This window comes from Lepisosteus platostomus, chromosome 10 (assembly GCF_059453375.1).
Source record: "Lepisosteus platostomus isolate fLepPlt1 chromosome 10, fLepPlt1.hap1, whole genome shotgun sequence".
NCBI lineage: Eukaryota > Metazoa > Chordata > Actinopteri > Semionotiformes > Lepisosteidae > Lepisosteus > Lepisosteus platostomus.
In genome coordinates, this window is record NC_142620.1 from 53,326,410 (window position 1) to 53,351,260 (window position 24,851).

A 24,851-nucleotide genomic window follows, 5' to 3' on the forward strand; every position below is an offset into this window, starting at 1 on the left:
CCAGCTCCTCCTGTTGGGGATTAGTGCTGCACGACTGTAAATATTTGTGTCGAGGTTCACGGGTGAGAAGTGATGAATCGATATCCAATTAACTCATTTGCAAGCTGATAGGCTGTTGCATGAAGACTACTACTACTAAATGAAATGGCTCTGACTGCTTATGTTTTGATTCTTAACGTTGCAAGCAGCAAAGGACAGATTATTCCTTGTTCGGTACTGATCAGCCGGTGATGTAAATGTGTGAGTCAAGAGCTGCTGTCTTGCACAGCCTCAGTTAGAAACCATCAAAGCAGCCCCTTAGTGTGTCTTCCCGCACAGGACAGGATGAAGCCAATCAGACAGAGTGTGAGCACTACAAGATGTTCCCCAGCGATGTGCTGAACTGCCCCAACTCTGGTAGCTGTTTATGAAATAGCATAACAGCCACTTGTCTGAAATAATTACTAGAGAAGGAGTGACCTCGCATTCACCACGGAAATGTTATGTACGTGCTTGTGTCTGATTATCAGATGAGATGTGGGAGGAAGGAACAAACCAGCCCCCAAGTGAGATGTTCTGTTGCTTTACAGAGGCAGCGAAGCATCCTCTGTTCACGCCCGAAAGAGAGGCCGGACCCTTGACCTCCTGCTCTCAGGAGGTCAGCCCTGCCCTCCGCCGTGGTTCTCAAGTGCCCTCCCCAGGCACAGAGACAGAGCCCCCCGCCCTTGAGCGCTGGTCAGCAGCGCAGACACTTCCCACCGGCCTTTTCACTGTAAGCAGTCAAAGGCCGACTTTGACTCTGCAGCGCTCGTATTTACTGTTTTCTCCGAGAAAAAGCTCGGGGGCTCACGTTTGCCAGCACGCAAGGGAGAAGTGAATCTGCTGCCGGTGTTTTGAAAAGGCCTCTTCTCTTCTGCCGCTCGCACAATAGCGTTTGTTTCAGATGCCCAAACAGTTTATAAGTAATTACTTCTGTTTCTCCTTTAGGCCCGGGACGTGATTACTTCTGGTACACTTGGCACCCATTGTCACTGTCTGTGCTTAACATTCACAGAAGTGGTCTGCTCTGTCAAAGGAGAGAAGTGCCAATTGATGACGGCTCTCAATCAGGAACAGAGAATTTAAAAGTGCTTGTATAGAGCCCTTTCAGGAGATTAACTTGGTAGAAGGGCTACCTGCCATGGACACATTTGTTGTATTCATGGATGCTGCACAAAGACTTTTTAGTTGAAGTACAGCTGCATGAAAGCACGTCCTGAATAGGATAATAGGCACAAAAGACAACAAACCTCAAGAGTAGAAAAATAAAGTGTCTTCTTAGATGTAAGCCCTCATTCAGAGGAAGATGATTCCCCCATTGACCGGCGACGATCCTTAGAGCTGTGACCAAAGCACCAGAGTCTAATTAATTTCAGACGTATAGCATGAGGGACAGACAGCAAAGAGAAGGCGTCACAATAGAACAAAGTGCACTTTAATTAAATCTTTCTAGCTGACAAACTTCCCTGAAAATACACATCATAAGACCAAATCAAACAACTGCTCCTGGCCTGCTAGGTGGCCCCAGGCTGATTGTAAACCTTGCTCAGGGACATGTTGTGGTGTCTCATCCGCCACCGGCACACAGGCTGAGTGCCGGCCTGTCACCCGCCTGGACTCCTGGGCAGGGGGCCGAGGTGCAGCCCTGCCAGACGAGGGACTTTCCGCCCCTCCCTCCTACCTGCGCCCCTGGAGTCCCAGCGCCCCTCTGCACACTCTAGTGTCCGTGGCCTGTGGATGTTCTGTCCCTTCCGGACTGAAATAAGCCTCCCGCCTCCTGGAGTCCACCAGTTCATTCTTCGCATCTCTTCTGCTAACCGACCGGTCTCGGCGTTAGTTTTTCCCCACTAGTGAGTGGCCTCACAGCGGGATGGTCTGTGCAGTGCTGGGGGCGAGGGTCACACAGTGAGAGCAGCAGTACTGTTCAAAGTCCAAAAGATATATGCTGTCTATAGAACACAGAATACTGCCTCTGCTTCTGAGTCGCTTAGCTAGGCCAGGCTGACCACTTGGTCACTGAAGAAACCCCCAACCACCCCTCCCCCCCCAGCACGACCCCGGATTGTGCAGCAGGCAGGCTGGGGTATGAGACCCCCGTCAGCTCCTGCTGGAGGTAGGGCTGGGGGCTCCTGCCCTGGGCCGCCATGCTGCGGATGAAAGAGAGGGGTCAGCTGTGAGGCGGGGGGGCCGCGGGCCGCCCTGAGCAGGAGCGCCGCAGAGAGCAGGACCACTTCCCCTGAGCGCCGGAGTGCAGCAGGAGAGGGAGGACCGCCCGCCTGCCACGGCGCTCTCCTCCGCCCCCCTGGTCTGCCTGCGGCTCACACCTGCCTTCCACTGACCCGGGACAAACTCGGGCCCCGCCCCCCTGTGCCCGTGGGGCCCTGCATGCCTGCGCTGTCGTCTGCGTCTTACACTTTGCGCTTGCCTTATACTGCAGTATCTGCGTTTTTCCTGCGCCTCATGTGATCGGCTGGATCATTCCACGCATTTGATTTGCGTACCTGACGAGAATCCATGCCTCCGTTTCAACCGGAGTCCACTGAGAAAATGCACCGTGATCGAAACCGCGTTCCGCTTAATGAATGTGACGAAAAGGTCATCTGAAAGCATTAGTAGGAACCACCTCCCGCAGACCCACAGGCAATTAGGACCCCTATTCTAACTGGGGGCTTTTATCTTAGTAAACAAGATAAAAGCAAACCTCTCGTCGTGGAGCTCTACCTCACACTCTCATTAGACCAGGCGCGTCCCCCCAGGAACCCGCGATCGGACCAGACACCAGTCCCGAGCTTTCACCTGGAGCAGAACAAGAAGGACAGGACCCTGTCCTGAACCCACGGGCGTCTGCAATGGCGCAACCACAAAGCAAGGGGAGACAAGGAAGAAATATTTTGCCGTGTGAACAGTTATGCTCTCGGTGAAGTCTGCCATGTTTTGTCGTGGACACCCCTGTTTTGTTGCGCTCGGGACCGGGGCAGGCTTCACCCCCCAACACGCCAGCAGTGTCGTTCACATCTCATCACGGGCCACCCTTGAACGAGACTTCACGGGCCTGACGGAGTCACACTGAGGGAACCTAGTGGAGCACAAGACAGGCGCAGCTGGAATGAAGAGTCCGGCACTGCCTTGTAGCTACTGGCTGAAAACAGGAAACATGCTTTGCTGAACTGGCGGAGACCCCATTTTCTTTCGATGCCCTCTGTTTCCTGAAATCTTCCAGGTGATGCGCCTCTGCCCAACCTGCGGGAGGGTCATGCCTTCGCCTCTCCGCCGAGCTGCAGCTCGTTTTCTGAATGAGGGCGTGAGGAGTAAGACATGGAGCTGTCAGCTCTTCCTGTTCCTGTTCAAAGCCATTCTTTCTCACCCCTGTTCAGAACTCAGCTGGGAGCCATTCAAGTCAGATGCACAAATCTAAAAGCAACGGCACGCTGAGGAACGCCCAGATTGCCCACAGAAAGACTATTTGAACACACATTCTTCGGCAGCTTTTAGCAAGGTGAGTGTGTGTGTGCATGCGATTTCCAAGATGGCATTCTGTGTGCAATAATTAGGGTTAGAGCAGGTTAGACGGGGAAGAGAATGGGCCATCAGTTTCCGTGAAATCCGTAGCCAGAGGATCTGGACTCATTTGTCTTGCCCGGAGAGTGGAAACGCACTAACAGGTGTGCCATTGTGCGTCTGTGACCCTGTTGCGCTGTGCATGAGCTGCCTCTGTGTCCTGCCATGTGTCTGTCACATGGGAAGTACCTTGCTAGCTGAGGGCCCATAAAGAGCCTCTCCTGCCGGCTGCTCTTTATCCCCAGCCCTCTCGTCACACTCCGCTGAGCTCCCTGCCTGCCCCTAATGAGCTGGGCTGGAGCTGCAAACCACAGGAGGAGTGCTGAGCGGTCTGCGCTTCCCACAGGCTGCCTGTGCCAGGATTGGGCACAAAGTTGGAAAACCAAACCAGCTTCTCCAGCTAGGTATTTTTTTTTTGCCTTATTTGTCATGACTTATTGCAGAACATGCCAAACAAACGTCAAAACAACTGTTTGTTTGTTTGTTTTTTTAGCACTGAGAGGAACTGTAACGTTCTAGCAGAGAAGAACACCACTTTTGAAGTCATGTCCGAATGATTGTTTGATGCAACTCAGATCGCTTTCTTTATTGATCTTGTTCTGAAGCAAAGTTGTATTGGTAACTGTGATCGTTTTGTTGTCTTGTGCTGAACAGATTGGCTCGAGCAGCCAGTGATCCTGTAAAGCACACGGGGTGCAGGGGGCTCTGTCCTGGCTCTGTCCCGGGACTGCGGATGACTCTACCGTCACCCGGCCTCAACCCACAGCTCCGGGGGCTGCCCGCATCACCCAGCAGACCGCGCCACAGTGAGTGTCAATTCTGTCCTTCCGGCTGACAGGAGCAGAAAGGAGCCAATTAGCGATCATTTCCTTTCATTCGCACGACACCTGGGCTGCCACACCGGGCACAGTGCGGTTTGACCAGCCCGAGCAAGGGAACGCCGCAGGTGGAGGAATATATAGTGTGGTTGTGTACACAACAATACTGCGATGTCTCTTGCATTTTTTTTTGTAAAGACAAAACTTCAGAATAAAAGGCAGCACGCATACAGACCACCGTAAAACGCTGGTAAATGTCATATTCTGACCGCGGTGACCACAGCTTCAGAACCGTATTTTTACTCCACGTCTGTTCTTGATATCTTGTGACAGGTATTATATATAGTAGATAATAATGTTCGCAGTTCAAAAGCATGTCAAATTAGAAAGAACGGAGCCGTGTGCGACGAGGTTTGAGGTTCTTTATATGTCAATAATCACGGCCCGCGGTGTGCGGCGCGCACGCTGCGCTCCCAGCCACAGGCGCGGTCCCCGCACCCGCCACCAGATGGCAGAGTTTGCCGCCTTTTCACGAGTGGGAGCCTCGCCGCTCCTGTGGGAGCAGCGCACGCCGGAGCGGAGTGACAGCTTCCCCAGGAAGCTAGGGTGACATTTGCTTCACTTAATGACACCAGCTAATTAATCATTAGCGATCCCAGAGGTATGCCAGTTAGAAAAGCTTTGCTGTGCCTGTTCGCACCGGGGAGGCTTGGCCCTGACACGGTTATATACACATATGTTTAAGTGCCTTATATCACGCTAAAATGTCTAAACGTGCTCAGGTTCTTTTTTTTTTTACATTCCCCATCGCCCTGTGAAGTAAAACATGTTTTTTTTCCCCTCAACATGAATTCTTTACCGGTAAAGAGTGAGAAAATTTACCGAGGTAAAGAGATCTAAGGGAGGGAGCGAGTCTTTATTTTTTTTGTCATCTCTTCTAATTAAAAAAAAAAAGTCGCCGCGGCTGACAGGCCCGTACTGGGAGAGACATCTGTGCCTCCGAAGCTGGCCAGAGCTGCTAGACGGAGCGACTTTCAGCGCTTCCCGAGCCGGAGGTCCGCACCTGAACACTGCCGCCCGTTCAGACTCGGCTCGCTTGCGCGGCGATTTCTCCCGGGTCAGACACGGGCAGGCTCTCGGGCGGCGAGGCTGCGCTCACCGACAAAAATCACCCTCCTCCCTTCTCCACCAAACAAAATGCACTAGCGGGCCAGCTGTCTAGGAACGTGCAGGGGGTGATCTGTCGCTGGGAAGTAAAAATAAGATAACAAAGTAAAAAAACAACAACAACATTACAACTGTAATGTAATGTTTCTTTATTGGCCCTATACAATTTCATGCATTAGGAATTCGTCTTTTCGCATACCCCAGCTTTTCTCCATGAGACACAGACACGGAGAGAAGCTGGGGGTCTGAGCGCAGGGTCTGCCATTGTACGGCGCCCCTGGAGCAGTTGGGGTTAAGGGCCTTGCTCAGGGGCCCAACGGAGTAGGATTCCTCTGCCGCCCGCGGGATTTGAACCGGCAACCAGTCATAGGCGCAGATCCTTAGCCACAGAGCCACCGCATAGCGCCTAGCCTGCTTCTGGCGTGTGGGAGTCGACAGCTAACGAGGCACCTGCCCGCTCCAGCGTGGACGCGCCTGGAGAAGCCGAGGACAGCCGCTGCACGGCGCCTGCAGCTCTGCCGCTTGCAAGCCCAGCTGGCTCTGGGGTGGCGCACCCTGTGCCGGACCAGGCAGGCGCAGGCCGGCCAGGGACACACAGGTGAATCCTGTACTCCCCCCGAACCCGGGGCCCGGCCTGTAGGGTTCTAGCTGATATTCACGGGGTTTGAAAAGCCCCCGCTGAACGGGACGCCCCCGTCTGCGCCAGGCCGTCGGCCGTCGGGTCGCGGCGAGGTCACGAGGTCTCCGCCCGGGGCGGGTTGTAGACGGGGCGCGGCCGGGCTAGTGGACGGTAGACGGGGAAACTAGCGAGTTAGATATCCTACCCAAGCACCGTAACCCCCTTACCTCGCAGCACATGCAGGGGGGGCTCCCTGGCTGACCTGTGTAGGCCAGATATTTTTCATAATCCACCGCACCCCCCACGGCTTTGGATATTTACATAAGTGGTTCACAGCCCCATCGCCCCGTTTCAGCACTCGGAGGCCGCGCTCTACTGCCCTCTAGTGTTTCAGGGCGGCAACGACGTCCCCGTCTGCCGTGCGCTGCAAGACGGTGGTGAAGGTGCTCTGCTTACTTCGATGACTTGGCGTGGCGTGAAGCAGGGAAAAGCTCTGATGTAATCAGAACATTTTCCAAAAGTAACGAAGATGGAGATGGACACGCTTCTCCTCGGTGTAAGACTGCTTTCTCAGCCCATTATCCTTAAATTAATTAAGAATACGTCATTGATAAGTGGCTAAAATAATTCAGAGATCAGAGAGAAAAACGAGGACAGTTGAGAATAGACAGGTCTTTGGACTGCAATGTGCAGTGTGAGTGGTGCATTTCAGTAAAAAAAAGGTAATTTTTTCCTTTGGATTAAGTAAACCAATGTTCCTTGACTACTGCCACCGACTATAAGACCCTCTCTCAACTACATACCTAAGTACCCTAACCTCAGGTAAGCGGACTGCTGGTTCGAGTCGGTGTCTCTCTGGTCAGTAACACGGGCCGACTGGGCGCAAGTCATGCGTCAGCTTTAGGATGTTCTTACCGCAAAGGTTTCACCTGAGCTTCACCGAGTGTTTGCAGCACGTCTGTCCAGAATTCACCTTGTTCTGGTGTGAGGTCCAAAAGCCCGAGGCGGACTGTACGGGGAAGGTTTCTTTCTTTTTGGAAATCTGGGGCTGTTTTTTTCTCTGCCCAGCCGCCACTCGCTTTTATTTCGTTTCTTTACAATACTCTTCCTTTCTCTCTCTTTTAAAACATGAAAATCACAGAGCATACAAAAACAACCGACGAAGGTACCATAGTCATAAGAACAAATAAGTGTCTTTCTCTGCCGCTGCCTTTTAAATCATCCAGTTTGTGTTCCAGCATACAAAAAGTACACTGGAAGTGTTTGATTTACTAATGTACTCTCTGTAACCTTGACAACATTGGATATATTTTATGGATAAAAAAATCCAAACTTCAATGCATTTCATACAACTATGAGGCAAGAAGCTGGTGTTTTGGGGTGAGGGCACACAGAGCTGGTGTTTTGGGGGTGAGGGCCCACAGAGCTGGTGTTTTGGGGTGAGGGCACACAGAGCTGGTGTTTTGGGGTGAGGGCACACAGAGCTGGTGTTTTGGGGTGAGGGCGCACAGAGCTGGTGTTTTGGGGTGAGAGCACACAGAGCTGGTGTTTTGGGGTGAGGGCACACAGAGCTGGTGTTTTGGGGTGAGAGCACACAGAGCTGGTGATTTGGGTGTTTGGGGATTTGGGGGATTTGGGGGTGATTTGGGGGTTTGGGTGATTTTTGTATGATTTCTATGATTTTATTTGCTGGTGTGCCAAAGCGGTGCCAGATTAGCCCCTTAATCGGCGGTTCCAGACTCCTGATATTACGGCCCTGCTGCACCGCCGTGTGGCCTAGAGTGTCACGTGCTTTAACCCTGCGTGGGCGTGGGCTAGGCCGGAGCTTCGAGGGCCCGGGAACAGGGCCTCGCTCGACTCTTTGCTCCCGTGCGCCGCCTGTGCCGGGGCCGGAGGCGCGACGCGCGCTTTCGCGGGTTTATCTCGCTCGAGCAAGGCGGGCTCACGACCTCTCCGCACACATGCCTTAGCCTCATCATTGATAAAACCAAGGATGAGCTTCCGCACGCAAGTAATAACACCAGCGCGTGGGAGGAGGTGGAGCTCCGGACGGGTGGACGCCTGCTGTGTGTCGCGGCGCTCCTCTTCTCCATCCGTAGTTCGGTTTATCGGAGAATCTGCAAGAGTCGATGAATGTCAGCGTGTCTACCTCCGACAGGATGGGGCTCCCAGAGACGTGTGGAGTCGGGCCGCTTCGTTCTCAAAGGGTGTCTTCTTTTCAGTGCGATTAGATTTAGTTTAGTGGCCTTAGATGTTTGCCATAAACTAGAAGCTTTATTGAGGAATATTTTTTTTTAATTGGGTGACAACTACTGCTGGCTACTACTGGGGTGGGAGACCTTTAAAGACCAGTGTTTCGCTGCTGTGATTGGTGATGATGGGGCAGTAGGAGGAGCTCCTCTCCTCTGGACAGCAGTGTGCACTCAGGTGCCCCAGTGTGGTCAGTGCTCGCGAGGGTGCTGTCCCTCAGAGGAGACTTTAGACCCAGACCTGGAGAACCTCGCTCAGAGAGAGTCCGGGCTGCTCTGTGTCTTCCTGGCACCCTGCCCTGCAGTGGGGGCAGCAGAGAGACCCCCCCTGTGTGTCAGACACTTAGAGATAAACTCTTGCAAGCAATTATTTGGATTTTTATTAACACAAAAGCAAAATCGAAGTCACATTTTAGTTTACCATCGGGTTTGCTTATCTTCCTAAAAATATTCTCCAGACTCACAGCATCTTCTTCAGTGTCTCTGCACTGCGTCACTGTCTCTCCACCTCTCTGTCCTGCTCTCTCACTCCCTGTCTCTCTCTCTGCCTCTCCGTCCTGCTCTCTCACTCCCTGTCTCTCTCTCCCCCTCTCCGTCCTGCTCTCTCACTCCCTGTCTCTCTCTCCGCCTCTCTGTCCTGCTCTTTCACTCCCTCTCTCTCTCTCCCCCTCTCCGTCCTGCTCTCTCACTCCCTGTCTCTTTCCCCCTCTCCGTCCTGCTCTCTCACTCCCTGTCTCTTTCCCCCTCTCTGTCCTGCTCTCCAAATCTCTGGATCCCCACGCTGCAGGTCGGTTCAGCTATGTAGACCAGAAAAAGCGGACTTTTCACAGGCTGATAGCTGAGACATCCCCCCTGCTCCCTCTGCCGAAACAGATGGTGTTTTATGCCGAACACAATCAGTACTATTCACTGTCAGTGCAGACTAACCTTCTGCACCTGCGCAGAACCTGATCAGGGCCCTAATGAACACATTGGGAGCTGTCTGGACCAAATTAATCCCAGTACGAGCTGCCCCACAGGTACGCAGCCGACATGAAACCTTTCCACTTGCGCTTAATTAAATCAAGATTCCGATCTCCCAAAGTCAGCATTCCTCCAGAAAAAAAAGGGAAACATCAAGAATATAGTTTTACATGCATGGTGCATCACCAGTCTGGCTTTTGTTGGTTTTCTCTGCCCTTCAATCTTTGACTTTTTTTTTGTTGTTTTTCGCTGGAGTTTAAAACCAATTTGAGGTAACAATTTCAGCCCACAGCCGCAGTTTCAGGACCTTGAAAGGAAAATAATAGATATCACACACGGGGGAAGTGCTGTTGTGTGGACTCCCATCTGTTTTGCTCTGCTTGCATCACCTCACAGTGTGTCTGATCAGACGGATCTGCTCCTTGGCAATCATCATGTCTGAGGCTCTTTTTAAATAATTTTCACTTTTTTATGAGTCTACTGGGTTGTTTAGAAGAGCAAGCCAGCATACTTATTTTAACGGGCTTTAAAGGGGAAAATCGTTCATGTAAATTCCTTTTTCTCTGTCCATCCTTTACTCTCCTCTCCTTCAGCAGACTGTCCGACACACGCAGAGTTATCAAGGCAGAATGAGCCCGGTGTTGTGATTCATGCAGTCGTACTGAGATGGATACCTTGGATGAAAGAGGTTATTAATTTTCCAGGCTCATTCTTTCTAAGCAGCGCAGAGACTGAAAGGCTGAGTCTTCAGCTGTTGGCTGTTGTACTAACCACTTTGTCTCTTTGGAAAAAAAGTCTCGCAAAAACAAACAGCCCACGAAAAGCTGACTCTACCTGGTTTTTAATACTGCTGAAACCCTCACTAGTGACGTTAACAACAGTGAATGACCGGTTCTAGACAAGGAAAGGGATTTTCTTTTATCTTTCTGGAGCATGCCAGTTTGTAGAGGTCAACTCTTTGAAGACAAAATCTCTAAGAAAAGGGACAGATCCTCTCTGTTTTTTAAAGTGAGGATTTCAAGCAATGGTCCTTTTGAGGTGTTTTCTGGACTGAACACAGCACCACAGCATACTGTATATGGGCTGAGCCTGGGCTCTTTGGCTCAGGATCTGTGCCTGTGGCTAAAAGGTTGCCGGTTCGTATCCCGTGGCCGGCAAAGGAATTTTACTCCGCTGAGCAAGGCCCTTAACCCCAGCTGCTCCAGGGGTGCTGTATAAATAGCTGACCCTGCGCTCTGACCCCAAGCTTCTCTCCCTCTCTGTGTGTCTCATAGAGAGCAAGCTCATTTCAATACAAGAAATTGTATGTGGCCAATAAAGTGATCTGATCTTATTTAATTACCTTGGTATCTCATTAGTGGGTGTTCTCGGCGTGCTCCTCCCTCTGTCCAAAGCCGTGCTGTCCAGGTTAATTTGATTTGTGTGTTAGTTAATGTGTGTAGATAGACTGGCACCATGTCCTGGGCATAACCACCCTTTGCCCCCTGTGCCTCTCTCCTGCACCTCACCATCCTTTATTTAGGGACAAAACTTGAGAAAGCTTCTCTCCTTCAATAAGACATGGTTGAACTGCTTTATAGACCTTTGTGGGTATGACATGCCTAGATTTGTGTAGGTTAGAAAGAGCCCTGATGCATGAGCAAACTGGAGCAGAAAAATATTACAAGTAAGAGGAGGCTATTCAGCTCTTCTGGCTTGCTTGGTTGCTAGCAGCTAATCGATCTAGTTATCTTGTACAGCCATGTCTTGAACTAAGTCAGAGTGTTGGGTTGCACAGCACGGCTGAGTAGCTTGTTCCCAACTCCCACAACCATTTGTGTAAAGACGTCCCTCCTGTTCTCAGATGCGCTTGCACTGGCCTGCACGTTCCGCGTTTCCCCTGGTTAATGTTTCATTTGATTCTGGACTCCATAGATTTTGAAGCTGTCAGTGTCTTCAAGGATTCGGAATAGTGGTAGACGTCTTTGTTCAAGACTAAGAATTGCATTCTTTTATCCTACCAGTGTAAGGCCTTCCTGTGAGCCCAGGAAAGTACCTGGCCATTCTTCTCTGGACCAGTTCCAGAGCAGCAATATCTTTGTGTGACCATAATTGTACACAGTATTCTAACTGAGGTCCTACTTGTGCATTTCATGTATAATTGAGAAATAATATCCCTTGATTTGAAATCTACATATTTAACTACCGTCCTGTTTTTGCATTTTATTGCTTTCCCATGTTGCCCAGGCAATGAATATGATGTGTGAATGTGTCAACATAGACACTCAAGTCTACGCAATCCCCTGTAGACAACAAGTGGAATGCCTTATAGTGTGTCTAGTACTGTACTTTGCAAAACACCAAAGAGAGAAAAAAACACTTAAGAAAGTAACATTGAGTAGAAAACTTAACTTTGGTCGTCAAGTCAGACAAAATGACAGACAAATCTAACGCATAACTCACACAGATACACAGCCCTTTTGCTATCCCCCAGTGTGCTCTGTGTTCAATCAATCCAGTGGCCATTGAAGGTCTATGACAAATTCCATCATCATCCATCTTCACTTTGACAAGAAGGAAACCTAATTTGATTTACAAGTCAATCAGCAGAATATGCTTTCTTCTACTTGTGTGCAAACACATGGACCATTGCTAAGACCAGTCTGCATGTCAAAACCAAGAACACAGAGGAAGTGCAAATACCCTCTAATAGCCCTGAGCCAGATTGATGCATCCTCAACAACAGACCTGTCTTTTACTTGGGTAATGGAAAGGCCAGCCTTGTAAAGCAGAGTTAAGCATGCAAATAGGAGCCATTCACATGTTAAAGAGCAGTTAGAGTTGTATGATAATGAAATCAGGTCAATTTCAAGCTAGAACATTGTTTTTCTCTCCCCTAAAGAAGTCTTTGCTATTAAAATCAGGCCTGTTTGAAAACAATCTTTGGCTTCAATAGTCATCTTTTTTGCCTATTTACTTTAAACACTCAAGGGAAATTATCTAAGAGGGCTTAGCAAGGTCATATATCTGCATCTATCAGCAGTGCACTGTAGTGGCTAGGGATCTGAACTCATAACCAGAAACATGTGGTTTCAAATCCTGCGTGGACACCGCATGATGTACTTTTAAGCGAGGTATGTCAATCAGATCACTCCTGTAAAGTGTAAAAATATAAGTAACTTCGGACCATTAGATGTAATAGTAATAATAATAATAATAATAAGAAGAAGAAGAAATCTGACTGTGAATTGTCGTTGCAGTGGCATAGATTAACTTTCTAAGGAAGGGATCTGTTTCAAGACTGTGAGCACGTCGCTCTCAGGCGCCCCTCTCGGATGAAGAGCGCTTGTCAGAAGTGAACCAGCGCTGTGGGCTTCACCACAGCTCCAGTTCTTCCTTGGTGAGGGGAGCAGTGACAAGCCATGCCTCCTGAGCTGGGCCTGGTGATCTCTGCTCCGTGTCCAGAGGGACAGAGACCCCTCAGGGGCAGCATGGGCCTAGCTCAGCGCACAGCTCACACTTTGCCAGAAGACCAGGTCTAGAGTGGGGTGTTGTCACCCCTGGGAGAGGCTCAGTGCATGAGCCCGGCTACATGCTCCGACACTGAAGGTCCCGCGAGTAAAACTGTGCACCGAGAGTCGTGTTGCCCTTGTGCCAAGATAAAAATAGCCCAATACCTAGCTTACCAAATTACATTGTGGCAACATCAGAAAGACGTTACAACTGCCTAGAGAAATGCTGCTGCAATGTGAATTTGTAGACTCTGGGGGATGTTGTACAAGCATTTCTAATGTTCTCAAAACCAAAATAAAACTATTTTAAATTGCTGTAATGTTCCCATTAGCCTGGGAGTTTCTAACATATCTTAATGATGTGTGTGAAACATCAGACATAATATGTACTTGTAAAACATGCACACAATGTTACTTTCTTAAGTGTTTGTAATTTGTCTGAATGTCTCCCTTAACCAGAACCATAACTATAAACACCTTGCTAAAATCGCGTGTCTAACATAACCAAGCCACAAACATCCAGCAACATTCAGGAATGGTGTTGCAATGTTTAGTGTGATCAGTGCCCTGTGCTCTTCTTCTGGTGCCCCTATCATCCATGCCATTCTGTCCCGCCTCTATTGCTGTTTCCCAGAAGACTTGCCTGAAACAGCTCTTGTATAAAAAGGTCAGTTTCTGGTTCTGTTGGAACCTCATGCAACTATCCCCTAATCCTGCAGAGCCAACAGGGGTTTATCGCCACGGTGCCTGTGTCTCTCGGTTTTCTGCAGCAGCTGCTGTGATGCCAGTCACACTGATTCTTTCAGCTGAGTTGGTGTGGACAATCACCAAGTTTCCGAGGAGCTTCACCTGGGTAGTGGAATCATCGCCGAAACGGCACCACCAATGATCAATTGGTGTACTGGTGTAAATCCGCAGTATTTTTTAATATTAATATATTAAGTCCCTTTGTTGGCTGATGACCAAAGGTGCCCATTTCTCATATTTTTCTGAAAAAAAAAATCTTCTTTAAGGCCTGACTTCCTTAAAGTCTGGGAAGCACAGAGCGCTTCTCAGCGAGGGGACCTCTCCCAAGAGCAGACGGAGCAGCGGTCAACAGCAACCCAGGCGCGTCACAGTGCACTGCACATCTGCCCAAGAGGCCAGGTCTGGGGCAGGCTGTGCCAACGCTGCTACTGTATCCCCAGAGCTTTCATCTTCATTCAAACGAGCTGCAGCCCAAACAAGGGCTGCATGGCCACATAAAGTTTTATGTTTCCTTTTAAATGGTGCCAATCTACAGCCAAAGACACAGCAGAGAGGAAAATGAATTACAAAGCGCTACTCCAGCAGTTTGAGGCATGCCCCCGGCATTAACAAGACTTTTAACAACGGAGGTCGTACATGTAATTAAGCTAATGCTGTACCGTAAAATAGAAAAAGAATATTAGGGAAGCAATTTACAAAAGCAAATTTTACTTTGAACAGTGGAAAATTCAAGCTGTCCAGCCTCACGGTGTTGTTTTGACATCATTCCAAGTTTAACGGGTTTTCCACAGCGAGTCAAATTGAAAATAAAATCTAAATAGTTCCTATAAAAGTGTTGTTTTTTGCCTTGTTAAGAAAAGGAGGTTGAAATCTTTAAGTAGTACCATAAGATTCGCTAATGGGAGGTCCTACTTTTTTCTTGATAAGTTCTAAGGGGACAATTCATGAAGAGCAAAATTAATCCCCTGATTTAAAACCTAGATTTTTTCCTTATAATCAACCAATGCACAAAATTCATGGAGAAAATGTATTATCATCATCGCACTGTTGCATTATCATCATCATCGATAACAGCCTTACTAATCTGCTGGACGTCAAAGCTCGGCAAACCCCAAGAGTCTTACTCAGACCTTTCTGCTTTGAGAGATTTTCCTCTTTGCCGTTTCTGTCTTGGGACAGACCCCAGCAGTGTCTTTGCCCAGTGAAGCTGAGCAGAGAGTCACTTTAGTCTCTTCTCTCTTACAGTGGTGTCACACACCCTGTCTCTGATCTGGCCTCTTCTCCTCCTCTGTCTTTTGCATCCTTTATTTAGTGCTTCTTGGGTTGCCCAGAGTTTTTGTGTCATTTTCATATTCAGGACCATTATTTTGCATCCTCTGTTTTGAAGCTTTGTCCATATATATCCTTTATTTTATATAATACATATTGAAAATTGAGACAAAGTTTTCAAAAGGCTTGTTTCTCTGCAAAATAAATTGTGTGGATAACAACATTAGTTCTCTGGGAATGGGTCTCCCAGATTTAGCAAAAATAAGTGAACCAGCCCGAAATGCCATTCTTTGTTTGGAACTCAAAATCCAGTCCTCTTGTTGTTGTTGGAAGGACAGACAGGTCGGTCAGCTTGCAGCTTTCTTACATGAAGGCGTGTCTGTGGCGGCTGGCCTGTATTTAGTAGGGCAGCGAACAACCTGAATGATGGATTGGGCTCTCTTCCGTTTCCTGAGTGTGTATACGAAGATGTGTGTTGCATTACATCAGCACGTAGTTAAACTTCCCTGTGCTTCGCTGGTAATGAGGGAATGTCTTTGATCAGAGAAGAGGTCATTAAAACAACAGACAAGTGATTATCCCTTCAGTGTGTTTACTAGGCTGTCTGCCTCCATGCTTCAGTGAAGGAAGAGGCCTAGTCCTGCAGCCCTACTGGAACACTCTCTCCCTCCTTCTCATGTCTGTCTTCCTCCGTCTGTAACTGTGAGCCTGTACTCTATGTACAGTAGGAATGTGTACATGGATCTATCAGTCTGTCTGTCCATTTTAAAATTACAGGCATCAGAGCAATAGGAAGGACTTCTCCCAAGCTCTTTCCTGCACCAGAAAGCTCGATGTCGCCGTATTGATACCTGCTTGTCATTGCTGTTTTTCTGAAGGCTGAAAATGCTGTCCTTGTGTTTATTTTCTAGAGCAGGAGAGTAAGACAATCAGCAGCCTAGACAATGACACCTCCCTGCTTGCTTCCTCTTCAGCCTTTTCCATTTGACTGCCTTACTGATTGCACACGTATGGGGTCTCTTCATGTCAGTTCTTCAGTGCTGATGCTCTGCAGCTGGAGAGTCTGGCTGCATGCAGGATGCTTATTTCTCCAGCTTGCTCCCTCCAGTGGACATGGGATCCCTCTGAAACACCCACCCATATCCCACCCTATGTGTCAAGACCATTAATAACGAAGCATGAGCATGCAAAAGTCTCGGTTAAGGGATTCCCTGATTTTTTATGAATCCCCTCGCAGGCAAACAGGCCCTGTTGCTTTTGCCTCTGTTGTTGCTAAACCCTGCTTTAGGGTATCTGTCGCAGTCTGAGCTCTCCCCCAGCCCAGCCCCCACCTCGTCTCCCCTCCTGCTCGGATCAATCCTCTTCCAACAAGTCTGGAATTCTCGGATAATCTGTGCCAGGATTGGATAGGGCTGATCCAGAAAAGACAGAGTGAAATTTCTGGCTGAATGCTCCCAGTCAGATTTTTTTTTATTTTGCTCCAGCCGGTTTCAGACCATCTCTGGCTGTTTAACACTACTAGGTGAGGTTGACATAAAAGAATCAACCTTTTTGTCTCCATTTGTCCCTCTCCCCTCTGTTCTGGGGGAGCGACAGTTTTAAAGCTGTTGACTCCAAAGCACCAGGAGCACCATTTGTTAGGAAAAGGAGCATGCAAAATATTCATATGGGTTACAGAGCACAGAGCCAGCATCTGATTTGTATGAAGGCCTCTTGTGCATTTTCAACATATCCATTGAGAGTCTATTACAGTAGCAATTATTTCAACAATAATTTTAGAACAAAAACAGCAGTAATATCACATTACCTGTCTTTTTGTCTATCTTGTATGTCTGCAAAACTGGAGACAGACATTTATAGTGCTAATCTATTGCTAATCTGTTGCTTTATAAATTAACCCCTTATAGCAAATATCAGAGCAGAGACTCCTTTCTTAATGTGTGTGCATACAGTATATGTGTGTAGGTGGCACTGCGTTCCTGGTATACTGTTTGCAGAGGAACTTGAACTAAAGTCAATCTGGCTCCCAGTTTGTATCTTTTATATCCAGTAGGCTGCACTTCCTACAGGCCTCACAGCAAGCTAGGGAGCTAGCAGAATCGGTTCCCACTCATCACTCTATCATCATGTTTGCTAACCTTGTGCCTTTGGGACCTACTGTATTCTAGAATGCCTGTATTAACTGAGCAGGGCCAAAACAGTAGTCATACTGTATGTACAAAACACGTGAATGCTTATGTATATCACTTACATTTATTTACACAGGGCATGTGTAATCGTTTATGCTTAAAGACTAAAATCCATAAATAGAGCTGGCTTAGAAAACAGTATAGTACTCATCTTATGTTTCAAAACAATGAAATAATCTTAGATGTGTGTTTCAGTCTGCATGCACTCCCCATGTCTGCGTGGGTTGTTTCTGTGTGCTCCAGCTTCCTCCCACCTCCCAGAGACATGCTGGCTGGGTTAATTGGTGTCTCTAAATTATCCCTGTGTGTGTACCTAGTGATGGATTGGCATCCTATCCAGGGCGTCCTTACCAGGAAGAAATGGCTTTCTGATGGATGTCTGGGTGCTTCTGAGTTTTGCACAAATCGCTTTTTTCTCAAGATTGTCGCATATGTCACATATTGCATTTATCCAGGAGAAACTAAAGCAGCGTGTTGAAATGCATACTCTCTCTCCCTGTTTCAAAACAACGTGCAGTGTTTTGAGGTCTTATCAGTAGAGACTGCAAGGGCCAGATCCCTGCTAGCTTTAGTAGCGGTGATGTTGAAGGGTTAACTCATTAAAGATAAATTAACAAGCATTTATGATAGCGGTTTAATATATTTATAATTCAATAAAAAGCTGATGTAATTAGTAAAAGGGGTTATACGGTGGAATATTGGTAAGGGCTCTGGACTCCCAGCCAGAGCCATGTGTGCTTATCTCTGCTGCTGTTACACCTATGGGTAAGGTACCCCACTCAGATTACTCCCAGCTAACTGCAGGAAACCACTGCAAATAAAAGCAAAATAAATTAATAATAAAACTGATGGATGGGGAAAGAAATATCAGAGTAAATCACACATGATTTAGTAATAAAATATTTCAGTTCTTATTCAACTTATTGGTTAATATAAAAGGATAGATCTATAGGACAGAAGGCCTTTTATCAGTACAGCAATATATCAAGTTATTTAACATATAACAGCTAAGAATGTGACTATTCCATTTTCCTGCTTGTATGTTTTTTTTTGTGTAGCACAAGGAGACAACATAAGAAATAATGGTGCAACAATACCAATCTGTATTGAGATGGTTAGAGAAACGATATTGCTGCTGTAGAATCTGTCCAGCAGAGAGACCAGGTACATTCCCAGACCTCTTACTTTTACAAAGACCAGGCTGTGGAGCCCACTGCAAAAACCCAGAGTAGACTTTATCTTGCTTAAACTGTCTTTTCACGAACGATTTCACTAGATACGTTTTCCTAGGCCAATGTGCCGTTTTCTTTTTCTCTCTTCCTGATTTTGCTTCTGTCAGGTGATGTGTGTTACACATGTGCTGTGGTAAGGTGCTTTGAGTTTCTTGAAACGTGCTCGTAAACAATATTGCATTGTTATATTACATGAGTACCGAGCGAATGTCCTGCTCTGCCAGAAGAGAAGAACTGAAAGCAAGTGTAGACTCCTGGGAAGTACATTTAAGTGTTAGAATGGGAGGTACAACTTTACACAAAGGTTTGTGGGAGAATGGGACGAGCTGCCGAGTCACACTGTGGACTTCGTGAGATCTACTGACTGCCCAGTGAGCAAGATGGGTCAAAAGGCCTCCTCTCTTATGTCACCTTTTTTATGACGCAGTGATGTATTCCAAGTTGTTTATTTAAACTTGTCGCCCTGCGTATATATCTGACTATCCGACCCGGGTATTTCTTCGCTAGCACAGACCAGAATAGTCTGAACCGTGCGCAACAAGGAAGAAGTATCGCTCTCCGTTTGGACGGCTTGCTGACAGCTTCTGTAGCCAGTGCTGGAATGTGTTCAGCTGAGTGTTCAGATTTTGGTTCAAATCAACGGCTGACGGGATCATGGAACTGTGGGCACCATACTGTGCCTATGAACTCTGGTCAACCTTTGAAATACCTCAACCCAGGCAGGAAATTGAAATATTGCGCTGTATTGGCAAGTCAATGGCCATTTATCATCCACACTGTGAGTGGATTGTGTAAATGGAGCTCTCTGAAGCTCGCAGATGGACTGCAATGCCCAGTTCAAAGGTAAAGAAGAATGTATGTGGGCAGGAAAGGGGATATGGCTCCTCGCAGGGGTCTGATCACAGCAACAATCGACTGTTTACCTTCCACATGAGCCAGCCTGGCTGTCGGCTTCCAGCACACCGACGCTGGAGATTGGCGTCTCCCAGGAGCCACGAGGTAAAAAGTACTCGCCGCGTTGGGGCTTTCGGTTTGACTTTGGTGTAGGAGGTTTTCTTTTTCCTTCACAGGATTCCTTTTTTTTCCACTTGGGCAAGGATGACCTTGCTGAATTCAAATCCAGCTCTGTCCTGAAAAAAAAAAAATGACCCGGCAAGAAACCTCTCCCTTTAAATGGAAGAGAGAGAGAGAAACGTTTTTACAGCTCGGGCAAGAAAAAAGCCTGAATGTGCGACTGAACTGTGTAGCACGATGACATCACATTGCATTTTATAGCCTTTTTGTTAATAAAGTAGGAAATTATCCTGAAATCGAAAATGCCTGCTTTGTCGGTATTATCCCAAATAATTTAAGGAATTAATGAAAATGAGGATGGGATGTACAATTACTGCACATGACTTCTCTGTGAATTCAGTGGGAAGGATAGCTTTCATAGTTTATTCACTAACACCTTTAATTACATTTTACCAGAGCTCATTGAAAGAAATTGAAATATTCAGGTTTCAGCTGGCCGCCGTGGAGACTGAGATCTGGAGATCTTGAGCGCTCCTAGTGGTAGAACTGGCCAGGAGCAGCTCTGCATGCACAACAAATCATGCTACTGCTTTGGGGAATTCCTTATCAGAAATACAGGGGACCACAATTTAAGGGATTAGTTGCCCTTGGAGGCACTACACACAGGTTGCGCTCATGCACACAGGAGCGAGTTACTTTTCAAAGATACCTTTCACAATTGCAAAGTTGCATATGCAACAACTGAGCGATAGGACCAATAGCATTTATTGCTTTCAATGCATCTAGATACAGTACTGTATATGGTTAGGATAGCCATCCTGTTATCATATCATTTGGCTACTGCGGCGCTCTCATTATGAATTCAACAAAGGTCCAGAAAAACTAAATGAATCAAACAAATTACCTAGCTGTTAACTCCATCTTCCTCAGACATATGCGGATTTCTAGACTGTAAATAACTTCAGACAGAAAGGAGACAGAAGAGAAGGCAGAGATGCCATTTGGTATTATCTTAGAAATGAAGCAGGGGTCTTTTTGAAGGTTCGGGCTTGATTCCAATAAATAAACAACCAACCAAACAAAAAAAAAAAAAGAAATGAAGAGCGATGGCATGCTTTTTTCACAGTGAGAGTAGAACTGAAGCCAGCTCTGGCTGTCTTTCTGGCTTAGCGTTGGTGTTAAACGGGCAGCTGAATGTGATTATGAGAGGGAAAACAGAAAGACTAATGGCTGAAGAGAACATACTGGCTTTAGTTACATTCCTCTTGCCTTGCAACATGTTTTAATTTTCAGTTTGCAAATTATCCTAAAAGAATAATTGTTTCTCATTGCAGAGAGTCGATAATGTTCTCTCTTACGTTCCTAACTTTCTGTGAAAGTGAGACTGACTGGATTGTTGTCACATCTGGAAAGACCAAAGCGCAGACTGTTTTTTTTTTTTTAAAGAAAGGAAAGAAATTTTAGCAAAGCAGCTTGCACTTCGAATTTGAACTCACCAGCAAGTGGTCTTAAAGTAGTGCTGGAATTCAGAGTGATTACGCCGGGAATTTCCCAGTCCTGCACCTCCAGGCTTGATCATCTTTCTTTGTTCCAGTTGAGCTATCAATTAAGGTCTTAATGGAAACAACAATTGGCTTAATTAGACTTTTAACATCCTTTTCGGCTCTTGAACTGTTGGAGTTGCTGTAGAATGACAGGCTCTTCAAAGGTGTCGGTGATGGAAACAGAGGGAAAAGGTCTAATGATGAAATGAGTAATTCAATTAAGGGATCAATTAAACCACTGAGTGCTCAGTCAGAATGGAAAGCAGAAGTCAATGAGCTCTTCACCCATCACGATCAGAAAGTCCCAGATGCGACAAATGATCTGTTTGCAGTTCTGCAATGCACTGCTGGGATCTGTCTTGAGCAAAAATGGTCTATTTTATCATTGCAACACAACTGCAAGCCAGCTGGCCACAGGAACTGGCTCACCTGGCTGTGTGTGATGGAGGCACCTCCTCAGTATGCTATTGGTTTTGTAATCTGCTAGCAGTAGGTTTTGCTGATTGCTGTTTTGATTATCTGGTCATTAGTTTGTCCTACTCACTCACTTATTAATTTTAAGTTGACCATTTGGTTTCACTTCTGTTATGGAGCATCCTCTCATGATGTGGTTTTCAATCTGCAGCTCCTCTGCAGTGTTCCTCTACAGGGCTCTGCTATGACCAGATCCTGCATCGTTTAACTGATCATGATCAGGATCAATATACCTATTAAAGGGCTGATAATATGGAGCCGACTGGAAGGACTGATGGCTGAACAAGTCTGCACTAGAGGCAATGGGATCTTTTCTCACAAAGATGTAGACGACTTGCAGATGTCAAACACTGGAATCATTTGCTGGGGACACTGAAACTATAAACTTTTGCATCTAAGAATGCTTTCAGTTTTCGGGTTAAATCAGGTGTGTCCGATACTGGTCCTGACCTGGTAAGCCCAATATGAGCTGATTAAGGTTAACAGCTGAGCTGGAAAGAAACTCTGTAGACGTGCAGGCCCTTCGGGGCCAGGACTGCCCTGGGTTCAATCATTTCTGGAGCGTGTTTCATCTTACCATGCCCTGTTACACTTTCTACAAGACACGGATCATTCTGTTCTTTCTTTCACTGCTTTCTTTGCGGTGCATTCATGGTGTGAGTCTGTTGGTCAGCTTGTCCCTGTCAAGTTTATTTGCTATTGGCTTTTTCGAAAATGCATTGCAAACTACTAAAACTTTATAAACTGATATGCTTGGAACATGTTATTCAAGACAATATTATTTGAATTAATTGAAAATGCTGTAAATTGATGAATCACCAATGATCGTGAACTACCCACTTATTTATGGCAAATCCAGAACCTGTTATTTTCCTCTTATACGTAGAGCAATTATTGTACCAATACGTTATTCATTTCTTTTAAACTAAGTGGTTTACATGCTGCATCTAGGAATGCATTTTGTCAAACCTAGATGTTCTGCTGATCATAATCTAGGGTTTGAGTCTACTTTTAGTTTTTGACTTCAAATTCGTATTGCCATCCCAAACAGTCATAAAAAAAACTAGTCTCAATGTCTCTACTAGTGAAAAAATAAGTCTGTGTGACCGTAACCTGACACAGTAGTAAAAGTGGTCATGATGGGAGGGGCGGTGGTGTTCTAATATAATTCATTAACGCGATATTTTATAAATATTGTCATTTCTATATATAATAAATTGCATTTATTCCGTATCATTTCTGATACATCCTTCTATTCGGTGCTCAAGGCTAGAATAGATGTGCAGTGGCTGTTATGAAGTAGCACATTTTTCGACACATTTTTATTATATTCGGAGACCCAGAGACAGGAAGTGACATCACGGGTCAATACTAAAAATATGTCGCGGTAGTGGGAGTCAGAATTGACTTTCACCTGGATTGGAAGATGGAGTCTGCAGATGAGAGCGGTGATTCAGGGGAGTCTCTCAGTGTAAGTAAAGAGCACAGTGAATAGAGAGAGAGACACACACACACACATTGTGTGAGCCGAGCTTAACCACGGCTTTCCCAGCACGTTCAGGACACGAAATAAAACGTTGCTAACGTGAAGACGGACGAGATAGGAGACTATGAAAAAAGGACTTTTCGCACACAGATTGAATTTGTAAAGAAAACGCGCTTTTGAAGGGCTAACTTGTACCGAAAAGAATGACGTCGGATTCCCCCCAGGCCGTCCGTGACGTGCAGGTGCCAAGCAGCAGCGAGGAGAAACAAGCTATCAGATGAAGTGGCTACTAAGTTCCCCTCGTATTGGAAGTGGTGATGTTTGTTGGGTGTGATTAGCTGCTGCTGATAATCTACTGTTCAGGATTCAGGCGCTTTGAGAAAAGGAGAGTTGTTTATGTCTTGAGTCAGGTGACAGCTGGGAAAACGCAGAGGGCTAAAGGTGACGGTTTATCCTAAGCTTCAAAAGCTGGCTTTCCCGGTAGAGAAGAAAGCTCACGGGCCGCAGTGTGAAACTCGCCACGTTTTACTACAACAAGGCAGAAAACAAATGTTTCGTGCTCGTGGGGGAAAATCGGGGATACTGAAAGTGGGGGCTGTCTGGTAGTTAAACTTTGGTCCTTAAAACTGAAACAAATTCTCCATCGAATTTTATGCAGGATTAATCATAAAATTGGTCAGTTTACCTGCAACAGGATAGTGCTTCCAAATAAGCACTGATACTTCTTAGATTTTCTCCTTAGCGGGAATAGCATTGAATAATTTATTAATGCTCTTTTTCAGTAACCACTGTCTTCCATTTCCCTCATTAATCCACTTGGTCTCCACTGCATTGGGAATGTCCAGGTCTAGAAGGTGCAGGGATGAAGTATTCTTCAAGAGCTTTTAATATTGGGAACACCAATCCTAGCTCAGTTATACTTGGTGGGGGGGTACAAATTATAAATTCGTTCAATCCCCTTTCTTTACTTTTCAGAGGGGGGAAAAATCTTGATTCGGTCATGTAAAAACAGAAATCCCTCTTAATCACACCGTTCATGAAAAACCCCTCTTGTTCTTTTCTTATTCTCTTTCATATTCATAAAATTTAATAGAAAAGCTTGTAAGTTTCTCATGACCTGCAATGGCCTGGTGTCTCATCCAGACTGTGTTTTCTATTGTGTTCCAGGCTCCAGGTGGTCTTGAACTTTACAAGGAATCATGAGTAACATTTATAAGGATTTTATCTTATATGAGTGAAAATTAAGAGCTCTGCAAAGGGCATTGCATTGAATACAATTGCAGAAACAAATAAAAACTAATTGGCTTTATTTTTTTGTCAATAACTGATGGGCATAAAGAGATTCGGTCTCAACCCTTACCTTGTTTGAAAAATAATTTCTGGGAAGTCTAAAAAGTCTGAGTAATTCTGAACTGGAAGAAGCTGCATTGAAGTACTGGCCCGTGTCGTGGATGCAGTGCTGGAGCAGGAGGAAAACTGAGTCTGTCGCCTGTGAAACAGGTCTAGCCCTGTCTCTACCTGCTGCTGGGGTATTTCTAAGCTATAAGCCTGTGAATACTATGTGTGGAAGATTTGTGCTTGTCTTGTTCAGCCCGCCTGTGGCTCCGAAAGCGATATAACATTAGCAGAAAGGAAAGAAGATGAACACATGATAAATTGTTTATTTTAAATTTTAACTTTTAACAGTTAGGTTAATTGGTACTCTCCAATTAACCTAACGTTTCATCAGCAGTACTGTGTGACTTGTACATTGGAGCATGCGAAAATGCTACCCTTCTTAGTGCATGCTTGTGTGTTTTTTAGACAAGGGGATAATGCGCTCCAGACCAGGTACTTTTATCCAGCAGCAGTTGCAAGTTTCAGAGAAGGTCAACTGGCCCCCGATTGCCTGAATTGTATGAGCGAGCGAAGTTGCATTAACGAGAGGCGCCAGGCTGTGCCACTGTGCAGCCCAGCAGTAATTAGTTAAGCACAGTATTCAGCATTACCGTATATTCACCCTGCTGAAAGGTC

At 46.4% G+C, this 24,851-nt stretch overlaps 1 long non-coding RNA gene across 1 annotated transcript in view; it reads left to right on the forward strand.

The window, feature by feature from the left end:
- Positions 1 to 22,716: 22,716 nt before the first annotated feature.
- Positions 22,717 to 24,851, forward strand: part of LOC148654051 (uncharacterized) — a 77,067-nt gene continuing 74,932 nt past the window's right edge. Inside the window, exon 1 of the long non-coding RNA XR_015924929.1 lies at positions 22,717 to 22,823. This is a non-coding gene — a long non-coding RNA (uncharacterized LOC148654051). The remainder of the gene's footprint in view (positions 22,824 to 24,851) is intronic.